The following is an 8,315-nucleotide window of genomic DNA, read 5'->3' as shown; positions in this document are numbered from 1 at the left end:
ATGTCCCAAAAGGTCGATGCTCAATATCACAAAATGACATGGGCAAAATACAGCCAGAAGGCGTACCATTAAGCATACATATTGTTTTAATTCTTCACCATTTCCTAGAAGTGAATATGTGAACCATAACATGTGTCACAATTAGGAACTATCTGTGTAGTGAGACCTAAAAGAGAGAGAGAGAGAGAGAGAGAGAGAGAGCTGAAAAAAAGAAGAAAAAAAAACCTGTTACATTGTGTTTGATCGTCCTACACGCAGTTTAATTTTAGATTGTTTCACTGGTCAACTTATTATTATTATTATTATTATTATTATTATTTAAACTTATCTTTATTTTATGGGCTATAGCAAAGAGATCAATTGAATTGAATTGGCTGTAGTTGTCAAGAGCGGACCAATAAAAATGTTTCTGACAATCAAGTAAACTGAAGCGGTATATGAAATTGATGGGATTTGTGTGTGTGTGTGTGTGTGTTACTTTACATAGTTACTCGGATAGTTGATACATTTTGTTTTCCTTCCAAATGTCATAAACTTGTGGCAGGCATGTGTAATTTCGCTACGGTGGGTGAAAACCCGAATATGTAAGAGAGAACGAATGTTTCTTTCTCTGTAAGGCTACATTTCATGTTTTATATTTATTTAAAAAGATTTTTTTTTAATCTATTTTATATCTTATGTTCAATGGTTTTACAGAAACAGAAAGAGGAGAGTTCGGAAAGTAAACGACTCGGTCATTCAAATGATTGTGCTCCATTCATCACCTGTTGTCCTATTGATTCAGAATTTAAAAAACAGAAGACATAATACATATAGGTACAACTTTCAAGACATGGAGTGCATTGCGCCCCAGCAATTAAGGGGTTTCCCGAGGCATACCAACCCGGGCAATTTTGAAATTTAGATGGCCTGAATTGCGATTTGCTGGCACCCTAATAACATAATTAGTCATTTTAAAACAATAAGTTTTGACTTTTTTTTTCCTTTCTAATATATAATAAATAATGTCCATTGGCTGCCGGATAGATAGGGTCTTATATAATAGGCGTACGGGCTACCATGTGTGTGTGTGTGTGTGTGTGTGTGTGTGTGTGTGTGTCTGGGACGGGGGGGGGGGGGGTCCAAGGTGTCCGGACCCCCCTCAAATTTGAGAAGTGCCCCTTTTATTTAGGATTTTTAGGTTTTATACAAATTTATTTATTCTGTCAATGTATAGAACACTGTAGAATACGTCTGCCAGCGTCCCTGTTGTAGTACTATTATATTATGTCCATGTGAACCGTGTGTAATTTTTCAATAGTGCCTTTTCGTGTTATGGTGCCATTTTTGTCTTGGACCCCCCCCCCCCCCCACACACACACACACACACACACCCCTCATCATAAAAGCTGGATCTGCCCCAGAATGGTTAAACCATGTTCAAGAGTTCTATAAGTACGGAGTTTATCTCCTAATTTTTTTCTAGTAGACGTCTAGTCACATCTGAGCTGCGTTCAGCCAGAAGGAGCAGAAAAACGTCCGCTAGACTGGTTTATCCGCTTCACGTTAAACCAAAGGGTCATGTTGGTAACCAATGAAATAGTTCGCGAACGGTAGCAAAACGTTCGCTGGCTGAACTTGGGGCTGGCCTCAATAATGTCCAATGTCGTTATGTCCAATTTTGAGGTCCCGTGAAAATGTTTTGAAGAAAGTAAACGACCATTATAAATCGATTTATTATACCTCACAGATGAAGAAAATTGTTGGTGCCAGTTTTGTATTTTGGGCAAGGTGTCATAATGATGTCATCAAATATGGCGGCCATTTTAATTTCGCATGTAGCCTATCTATAATCCACCATAGATCAGATATTTACCGGCCAATCTTCATAAACAAGGTATCAAAATGATCAGAATAAGGAGCTTAGATAGTTTATGTTGACTAATAATAAAGTTATGGTCATTTCAGGGTATTTATGAAGTTTTCTTTTGTTTTGGTATGTTTTGATATAATTCAAAGGTTATAGACTTAGACTTGAAAACATTCAGGTTCTTTAATGTATCAAATTAAAGGCATTAACAGGGTAACCCTGCTTATTAGACACTGTAAATGTGAAGTGTTGTAATAGCATCAAGTGCAAAAACAGAAAGAAAAAATATGTACCTCGGTAAATTTGTAAAGTCTGAATATTATATACTTGCGCAGTTCGTATTAGCAGTAATTTATCGCATCATGTTTGTTTTCACCTAAACCTCCAGAAATTAATTCTGATACACTGGTCATTGTTGTTTGAAATTGTAATAGGCTACTGCGCAATTCATATACGACTCCATTAATTATATACTCTTCATAAAAAAGTAGGGGAACTCTAATAAGAATTTACAATTGCCAAAATTGTAAGATGTATTAGCTGTGGGGAATGGTTATATGATAATAGTGAATTAATTGGGCAAACATTACAACCGGTAGTTCAGTATTACAGTAGGTTTTATGACCACCAAAGATCTTGAAGGACGATTGGGGTCAGAAGTGAAATTTGAAAGTTGACGGGGTTTTTTAATCAGTAAATCGCAAATTCAAACAATAAAAATGACTAAAAACAAAACAATAACAACTGTATGATCAACAGAATGAAAACGATTGACAGAAATAATGTTCCACAGTGATTAATCGACCTTCCTGGAAATTGTCAAAATCGAGAATGACACCCCACGCACGTGTACGGGGGAACTGCGTGGTGTATGTGCAAACTACGGAATGTGTTTCGGTGTGTTGATAAACAGACCTGAATGTTCTATACTAGGATGTATGTGGTCAACACGTATGCTCTGTCGAACATTAATATTTCAGGTTCCCCTACATTTTTTGAAGATTATATATTGAGTCATTACTTTACCTACATCAGAAACTGTTTACTTGTTGAAATCGTTTGAATAATTGAAAACCGTTAAAAAATATAGTTTTTCTTCTTTCATAAATGTTTATGTGGCATCGGCACCATAAATGCATGGAATCCTGGAAGCACTTGAGGTGTGTATTGGTGAACGTGCCTGAGACATCATGCATTAGTTTTAAGGATGGCCCTCAAGGATGTTTTGTCTCGCAGATCCACGTTCTCTGCTTTCAAATTATAGCCATACCCTGCAGAAAGCTAGTTGCCTTAGCACTAGTCAAAAGAAGCTACACGCTCACAACACTTCATTTGATACTAATGTTTAAGTGCTCTTGTCTAAAACGTTTTCAACAATTCACAAATGGCATGTTTTTCGGGAGATGACTGAGATATTTATTATCAAGTTCGTTAAGCCAAAACATAAATATGTGCTAGGCAACTTGGCAGAGACAGACAGACACACACAGACAGACAGACAAGCACACACACACACACACACACACACACGAACGTACGTACGTACATTTCATACACTTTATGGTCCTTATACGACAGGAACATCTGTGGGACAGGATAACTATTTTTGAGAAACATTATCAAGGATTCTAATGAGGTAATCAAACAGGCATTTGCTAACTTAGGTAAAGAAACAAAGGGGCCTAATTCACAAAAATCTCTTAAGGCTCTGCTAGACAACAAAGCATCCTCTTTTTGCATTGCACTGCGATATCGCAAAGTTGCGAGAGTTTAGTGAATTAGGTCCCAGTTCTGGATAAAATAACAATGATTTAGAATGACATATATATGCGCTGTGTATTTCAAAGAACAATACCCAGGGTGTAATTAAGGTGGTGGAGAAACTAACACTCACACGGGCTGTACCTAAGCGTATGGCAATGTAATGACGTGCTATCATTTTCACAATCTTCAATTTTCAACGACTATGAAGTGATTTTTATGTCGATGGTGCCTAGAAAATAGCACAAAGTTGATGAAGCAATTAAACTTGGTAGAACGATCCAAATCGAGCGTATAAAATTCAAAGTAGGGAAAACCATTGAGATGTCCATCACAACAGGACGGTTCTCCACACGTTACAAGGCATCTTCTCAGATGTTCTCTCTATCATCCAAATTCTCAAATTCCCCCAGCAATAAAGCAATGAGTGAACTTGCTACTTTCTACACTAAGCTGTGTCACTGAACAAACAATAATACAATGGATTCCAGCACAGTGCATAATCCAAGACACCGAAGAAGCAGATACGCTAGCAGAGGAGGGGAAATTTCAAATATCCCAAGATGAGCCACAAATAACATATGAGGAGATGAAGGCTTCAATAAAGCGCTCAGGCAAGAGGTGATGGCTACAACAGCTAGAGTACAACAAGGACATGTACCACAAACGTTCCAGAGAAGACTGAATTGCCCACTGTAGATCCAATTATTATCACCACATGTATAACTACCTTAGTGGAACGGGGCCCTGGACAATGCATCGCCACAAAGGGGCTAGGACTACCACTCAAACTAGCTCACTAAATCAAAACAAGTACAGGACAGATCTTGTTGGAATAAATATAGCTGTGATGACGTGCACTTATGAATCACTGTAAGAACAGACACTACAATAGCCGCAAATGCAAACACATAATTCCTTTGTATGTTCAGGGAGTGGTAAATAGTCTTGTTATGCCATTTTTTATCACAATGTGACTGCCACAAATCACACATGAGGAGATGAAGGCTTCAGTAAAGCGCTCAGGCAAGAGGTGATGGCTACAACAACCAGACTATAACAAGGACATGTACCACAAACGTTCCAGAGAAGACTGAATTGCCCACTGTAGATCCAATTATTATTACCACATGTATAAAAACTTCCGAGCGGAAGACGCAGGAATGTACCACTGTGGCACAGCCCCATGCCTGTGTATCATTTTCTGCAATATTATCCCACCTACCAGGGTATGATAAACCCCCAGTTGGGAGACTATTCGTCTCAGGGAGAACCTGTTATGAACAGCAATATTTGTCCGAGCTACTGGTGGTCCCAATCTCGGCATTTGGAGGAGGTTGAAGAGGAAAAGTACAACAACAATCTGAATGACAAAACCTTTATCCACGATAAAGACCATGTCTCTGCATGTCGATTGGGCATTTAACAAAATAGGGATTGATTCCACGAATCTATTTGGTGCCTCGTCTATAGGAGGACAGCCAGTCCCGAGGAGATCGTTTACTGGGCCCCGTTCTACGAAGCAACCTTAGCGCTAAGATCAGCTGGAGTGCATAACTGCCTTCGTGGAACGGGGTTCTGGACAACACATCCTTCCTGCATTGCCACAAAGTGTCTAGGACTACCACTCAAACTAGCTTGATCTTGTTGGAATATGAATCACTGTAAAAACAAACACTGCAATAGCCGCAAATGCAAACACAAAATTCCTTTGTATATTCAGTGAGTGGCAAATATTCTTGTAATGCCAATTGTCCCTGGTTTCTAGCCAAGACACAGAGTGGCTATATCCTGACCACGCCATCTACAATGTGACTGCCGTTACCATACGTATGACCATACTGTGGCTACTTTTATCCCCATACTAGCTCTCGCTTGATTGCATGTTCGTTATGGTGCTAAATATGTGAATTACAATTACTGTTGGGACAAAATAAAGTACTGTTATACAAGAAACAGATGAACCATTTTCTATTCATTGAATAAAGCAAAACTGTGCAAATGTTGATGTTTGTTATCACTGGATTGTATCAAAATACACCAAAACAAAGGGAAATTTCATCTGTACCCTCCCCATCACCCTGAAATGGCCACACTTTTATCATTAGATGTATATAGGCTATTTAAGCTCTTTAGTCTGATCATTTTAGCATCTTGTTTGTGCAGATTGATCCAGAAATAAGAGTTTTATTATTCATAATAGACAGAAGGCCACGGGGAAGACTAGTGTACTACTATTTGTGTAACCTTCTTTAAATAAAGATTATTATTATTATTATTATTATTTTAGATTATTGAGTAATTCAAAATGGCCGCCAAATTTGATGACGTCATTATGACACTCTGCCAAAAATCAAGATTGGCATCAACAGTTGTATCCATTTGAGAGGTATAATAAAGTGATTTATGATGGCCGTTTGCTATCTTAAAAAAATTACCACAGCAGCCCACAAGGCAGTAGACTGCAACGTGTAGTCAAGCGAACGAAAAGAAAAACACAGGAATCCAGTCATACTAAACGCGTACGGGTTCCCATTGTTTGGGGGGGGGGGGGGGGGGGGGGGGGGGGCACTTCCCTTCCACGAATTAAACGAAAATGCCCGAATCTGGATTACGACATTTATTCATGTTAGTATTACTACAAAACAGCTATATAGGGTTGGAAACGAATAACTACGCATTTTAACATGGATTACAACTAATTTTGAGGGTAGAATGATGGAAATAAATTGTAAACAGGGTATAAGATCAGGCCCGTACGCAGAAATTTATATGGGGGTGTGCGTAATCGCACCCCACCCCTCACCCCCCGCGTACGGGCCTGAAGATTAACACATTTTGACCTAATATTTGTATAAATTATTCCCGAATTAGAGGTTTTGCTCCAGCACTGGGTGGGGTGTGGGGTGGAAGTTGCCCCGTCTCGTACGCTTATGGCTACACGATTTAAAATTTTGATATTCCCGAGTTACAGTTGTAGTTAGTAAATACTATAAGTTTATTTATAGATAATTTAAATATGGCACCTAAAAGTTCGATACTGCACCCGCAAGGCAGTCTGATGAACGTTGTACGTCACCATTAGCCTATAGGGAGAGACGTAGCCCAGTGGCAAAGCGTTCGCTTGATGTGAGGTCGGTCTGGGATCGATCCCCGTCAGTGGACCCATTGGGCTATTTCTCGTTCCAGCCAGTGCACCACGACTGGTACATCAAAGGCCGTGGTGTGTGCTATTCTGTCTATGGAATGGTGCATATAAAAGATCGCTTGCTGCTAATCGAAAAGAGTAGCCCATGAAATGGCAACAGCGGGTTTCCCCCCTCAATACCTGTGTGGTCCTTAACCATATGTCCGACGCCATATAACCGTAAATAAAATGTGTTGAGTGCATCGTTAAATAAAACATTTCCTTCCTTCTTATAGCCTATAGGTTCCATTAGACCAAATAAATTCCTATTGCCAATTATGTTAACGTTTACTAATAAAACTGATATAAGCAGCATATCAACACACTCAGGAAATACACCAATAAAAAGTGTGGCACCTCACATCTAATCTACTTGGAAGAAAATGGGTGGGGAGTCACATATCATTTAAGAGACTTAATTAATGTTTTTGTTAGCAACCGTTATTTTTGTTGAAAATTGCAGTTCCATATTTGGGTGTACCCTGCATTAGTTTCAACCTCTGGTGTATACAGCATAACAACTGTATAACAAATAAAAGTGTATTTATTTATTTATTTATTTCCAATGGATAATAGTATTTGCACAAATAATCAGTGTCACATATTATTACCAATCACAGTCGCCGCTGTTTTTACTCCGTAAATATTTCACGGGAGACCTCGAACTTTGACAAGGTGCTCTTTTCTTTGGTATCATGCAACCTACACGTGCTATCACAAAGTTGTGTAATGGCGGCATCCCGCCAAAATTATTTATTAACTTTTGCTTTGAAATGTAAGGGGTCGTTCAAATATTACGCAACGCTATTGTTGTCAAAATTAAACAGCCCCCACCCCCCCCCCCCCCCCCCCCATCCCCCCTGTAGCTTTTCATAACACTAGACTATACACCCCACAAACTACCACGTAACGCTTGGAGACACCCACCTCCAATTCACAAACAAGTCGTGTTATGGTTGTAATATTTCATTTCATTTCAACTTATTTTCGTGCTTATATCCAATTGAGGTTCAAGCACGCTGTCTTGGGCACACACACACACACCTCTGCTATCTGAGCTGTCTGTCCAGGACAGTGGGTTACTTTTTAGTGGTTAGTGAGAAAGATGAGAGTGCAGTGGTGGTCCTACCCACCGAGTCGTTAAAACTCGCTCTGGGTGGGAGCCGGTACCGGGATGCGAACCCAGTACCTACCTGCCTTATGTCCGATGGCTTAACCACGACATCACCGAGGACGGTGTAATATAATTATATTTATTAATGTATCGTTGTGCGATTTAGGATAGTGCAGATAAGCATTTCAACTCGATTTATACTCATTATTGTGTGCTTACATTTAGCTATTACCGTACTATCTACGTTAAAGACTATCGTCGTCACAGATCGTTTAGGGTGGGGGGGGGGGGGGGGGGGGGGGTGGGGGCTAAACAACAATTTGAGTAATAAAAAGTACAGTACATCCAACCACCCACACCATGTAACGCTACATAACGTTTGGACATACACCCACCCACCCCTT

This window comes from Gigantopelta aegis, chromosome 7 (genome assembly GCF_016097555.1).
Source record: "Gigantopelta aegis isolate Gae_Host chromosome 7, Gae_host_genome, whole genome shotgun sequence".
Lineage (NCBI taxonomy): Eukaryota > Metazoa > Mollusca > Gastropoda > Neomphalida > Peltospiridae > Gigantopelta > Gigantopelta aegis.
This window is presented reverse-complemented; position numbering follows the sequence as displayed.